The following is a 4,883-nucleotide window of genomic DNA, read 5'->3' on the forward strand; positions in this document are numbered from 1 at the left end:
AAACTCAGTTGGTATATAAATGAACTTTCATGTTAGATAAATATTAGCATTTCCAGTATTTTTGGATATTTGTTGTATTATTACTCATGCTAGTATTTATATTAAAATATATGCTAGATTGCATCCACATGTATGCCAAACATATTTTAAAGTTACATTGTTTTAAAATGCTAATCAAGTTTAAAAGTAACTTGATTGAATTCATTGCAATGGTTGACCTATTCAAGTTCCCTCACTTTTGTGCATCATCAGAGACTCGTTGTTTAACAGGACATATGCAAGAGCATGTCCTTGTGTTTGCATCTTGGTAAAGATCATTGCCAGCCACCCTGACTGTAGTTGCTGGATCAGCAGACATGAACAATTTTCTCTAAATGGATCAGGGACCTCTTATCTATTAATATAATGTCTCCTTGCCCATTAATTTCTCATGTTGGATCAAGTTGCATATTGGGTGAATACATTGTTGTTGTTGGGTGCCATCAACTTGGTGCCGACTCATAGTGACCTGATGCACAGCAGAACAAAACACTGCCCAATCCTGGGCCAACTTCACTATTGTTGCCACGCTTAAGCCCATTGATGCTGCCACTTGGCCAATCCATCTCGCTGGGGGTCTTCCTCTTTTTCTCTGACCTTCCACCTTACCAATATAGGAAGAGTTAAAACTTGACAGTTCACCTCCACCTCTTGTTTACTGGAAACCGTACACTTCAAAGAGACCTGCTAAAATAGAGTTCCAATTATATGGGAGAAAACCATAAGGACACAGATGGCAACAATGGTGTTGGAGTGGTAGGGTCTCATAGCTCAAACAACCTTGTGCGGGGGTGCCCTGATGACTGTGTGAACTGTTTCCAGCTGACATACTTTCACACTGGAGCTGATATTAATTTCAATTAGTGCCCTGCCAGTTCCCTTCCACTTTGGCACTTTCTGTTCCTTGTATTCTGCTTGGTATCTATGGGTCTTTGTTTTGAACAACTGGTACCTTGTTTTGTTGCTTTCCTCTTATTTTAAGTTTATAGCTTACTTGGATCCCTAAAATGATTTTCCTCTTTGATATTTCTTGATCCTCTTACATCAGCAAAGAACTGAAAAGAAAGAGCTGGCCAACTCCCGTTTCTATAATGTTACTCGTGACTCCTTTTTCTCTGAAATTGCCATTTACAACTCATTGAAGGAAGAGTTGACTTGACTTAAACAGGGCCAATCACACTTTCATCTGAAAATTTGTGGTCCAACTCAATTTTAATCTAGATTAAATATTTAATCTAGTTATTTTAGTCGTAGTCTTTGTAAACTCCCACCAAATAACACTTTCCTGATGGGTCTGGTGGGGGAAGATGCTGAAAGGATTATATGATTCAGTTGTGAGTTGACTGTTAACAGGGTTAATTGTGATTGGAAAAGCTTGGAAATTTAATAAAGGGACTGGTCAATTTTGCCATCCTGCTGGGTATAAAATGAGTCATCTCAGCAATAGAAGAATAGCCATGAGTGGACCCCATGATTCCTGCACATTGAACCTCCTTGACCAGGGACAGAAAGCTGTTACTGCAGAGAATCAGCAACAGAACAGCCAGAGGACAAAACAGCACAGTGAGTTTACTGGCCCAAGGAGCAAGTAAAGCTAAGTGCCTTTTGGGCAGAAGCTTGCTTGTGGAAAGAGATGCCTCAAGGCACCTATCAGTTAGGCTTACTGGTCCTTGGAGCTAGAGTTGAGTGCTTTGGGTTGAGGCTTATGGCAGAGTGGTGTGCCCTTTAAGCATTTTAGTATTAGTGTTAAAAGAGCTTTACAACACTGCCGAGAAAGGCAGAGGCCAGACCAAGGGACTGAGGGCCAGAGAGAGACCTGCCTGCAGGCATGGTTGGGAAGAAACTGTCCTGACCAAAGAACTGTATGGAGAACACTTCTGATCCTGAATTGTAACCTGTCAACTTCTGTAGTAAACCCTGTAATAGTGAGAACTGTGTGGCCATTGCAATGATATGGGAACCTAGCAGTAGAGTGCTGTGGGAGGGATAGCTGGTGTTAGAACTGGTAAGATGGTTGGAGAGTGGCGGCATATCTGACCCCCGCCTCAGGAATCATGCCTGGACTCACGAGTCTGATTTTCTTTCCACTCCATGCCCGTTTTATACTAACCAAGTTTCACAAATGTGGCTCAATTTAAAATGCTTTATGTGGTAACTGTAAGGGGCCAGATTCTGCCATACAGCCTAAGGAACAGAAATAGCTTTAAATGGTTGTTCCCAGAACTAAATCACTGAAGAAAATAAAGGTGGTAAGTTGATAAGATCTTAAACAACAACAAAAAAACCCCCAACAGCCAAGAAAGTACAAATTGCTGCATTTAGTTAAGATTTGTAATCAGCCAGAGTGCTCCTTGGAGGCCAGGATGGCCAAACTTCGTCTCTCATACTTCAGACATATTGTCAGGAGGGACCAGTTGCTGGAGAAGGACTGGTGGAGTGTCAGAGAAAAAGAGGAAGAACCCCAATGAGATGGATTGGCAAAATGGCAGCATCAATGGGATCAAGTATGGCAACAATTGTGAGGATGGCCCAGGATCAGGCAGTGTTTCATTTTGCTGTGCATAAGGTCACTATGAGTCGGTACTGACTCAATGGCACCTAACAACAACAACAAGCAGAATAAAGAGAGACTATTATGTAGTATCAAAAGGGCAACATTCACCTAAGCACACAGATTAGAAGGGTTGAGAAGGAGGGTGGAATGGAAATAACCCCATGGAGGAAGTGGGATAACTTGATGCAACACAAAGGAGCTCTGGTAGTATAGTGGTTACAAATCGGGCTGCAAACCTTAAGGTCAGCAGTACGAAACTACCAGCCACTCCGCGGGAGAAAGATGAGGTTTTCTGCTCCAGTAAAGATTTACAGCCTAGGAAACCCTGTACAGGGCCGCTATGGGGCAGAACCGACTTGACAGCACTTAACAACAACAACAACATGGAGGGGATTGCAATCATTAAGATGAAACAAAGTGTAGGGTGTGTAATGTAAAACCAGTGATCTGCTCTGTTAGCCTTCACTCAATTCACACTAAAAACTTTGGGAAAAACAAAACAAAAACCCACAGCCATAAAAGAGGACAAACTCAAGGGATACCTTAGTCCCACCTCAAATTTTAGGCTGCTTCCCCTGAAAGATATTCCTGTAAATGATGAGCAAGTCACTCTTCCTCCCTGGAAAGCAAACAGTAAACAGCCTGCATTCACCATTCATGTGGATGAAGCAGAAGAAAAGCCTCAAAAGGGACCAGTGGAATCTAAAAAAGTAGAATGTGAAAATGCCCTTGCTTTTAATTCAGCTGTTGCTTTACCTGCACCAAGAAAACCACTGGTATCTCTTGCTTATCCTCTGGATGGTAGTTTTGAGTGCCCACATACTATGGACATGTCAGATGTATCAGAAGATGAAAAACCAGCAAGTGTTAATGAAGTACCAGACTACCATGAAGACATTCATACATACCTTAGGGAAATGGAGGTTCAGTGTAAGTCTAAAGTGGGTTACATGAAGAAACAACCAGACAAACAACCAGTATGAGGGCTATGCATGTGCACTGGTTAGTTGAAGTAGGAGAAGAATATAAACTACAAAATGAAACCCTGTATTGGCCTGTGAACTACATTGATAGGTTCCTTTCATCGATGTCTGTTTTGAGATGAAAACTTCAACTTGTGGGTACTGCTGCTATACTCTTAGCCTGCAAGTTTGAAGAAATAGATCCCCCAGAAGTGGCAGAATTTGTGTACATTACAGACGACACCTATATCAAGAAACCAGTTTGAGAATGGAGCACCTAGTTTTGAAAGTCCTTGCTTTTAACTGCACCAATAGTAAATCCGTTTCTTAACCAATACTTGCTGCATGAGCAGCCTGTAAACTGCGAAGTTGAAAGTTTGCAATGTTTTGGGGAGAGTTGAGTTTGATAGGCGCTGACCCATACCTAAAGTATCCGTCATCAATTATTGAGTGCTGGAGTAGCCTTTCATATAGTCACAGAACATACATAGACACAGGGCTAAGCTGGCCTGAGTCATTAGCACAAGATTGGATATACCTTGGCAAGTCTTAAGCCTTGTCTCATGGACCTTTACCAGACCTACCTCAGAGCACCACAACATGCACAAAACAATCAATAAGAGAAAAATACAATAATTCAAAGTATCATGGTGTTTCTGTCCTCAACCCACCCAAGACACAAAATGTGTTAAGAGTGAAGAGACCACTTTCGTTTTCTAAGATAAAAATCACTCAGAGTATATGATATACAGTTTTTATCTGAATACAGAAATTGTGGCCAATTACAAATTATGTTATCTGTTACTTTTTTAATGGTTTTAATTTGTGTATCTTCTGTACATGAAACTGTTTTAGACACCTGGCTCATTTAAAGTGGATTATTAAGCAAAGTATTAGTGATGTCAGCTGTCAGGATAATAATAATTGATCAATTGATTTAGGAAAGATGATTTGCAAATCAAGTCTAACTTGAGATTAAAAAAAAAAAATCTTAATAGTTTTAATCTGAGAAAGCTGGATTACTGTAGAATGGAGAGGCTTCTAATATTGAAGTCCAGGAACAGACCCTCACATTCTGGTATTCATTTTCCCATGCAACTGGACCAATTTGCTGTTTTCTGGCATGTGCACTAATCTGACAGTACTGTAATCAGTATAGTGATAAGCCTCCCTAAAACCTGTTTATCCCATGTATACTTTAAGCAGCCTGTGAAAAATGCTTTGTGCCTGTCAAGTTCTATCCATACTTAAGTCAGTTATCTAAAACGTACTAAGTTTATGACAGGAGAAAAATGAATAACTTCACAGATCATGGGTGGGGTGGGAAG

The 4,883-nt window shown here is 40.7% G+C and overlaps 1 pseudogene; it reads left to right on the plus strand.

Annotated features, from left to right (window-relative positions):
- The first annotated feature begins 1,496 nt into the window (after positions 1–1,496).
- Positions 1,497–4,300, plus strand: LOC102840462 (annotated as a pseudogene).
- The last annotated feature ends 583 nt before the right edge of the window (positions 4,301–4,883 follow it).

The sequence above is a fragment of the Chrysochloris asiatica genome, unplaced genomic scaffold, assembly GCF_000296735.1.
Source record: "Chrysochloris asiatica unplaced genomic scaffold, ChrAsi1.0 scaffold00061, whole genome shotgun sequence".
NCBI lineage: Eukaryota > Metazoa > Chordata > Mammalia > Afrosoricida > Chrysochloridae > Chrysochloris > Chrysochloris asiatica.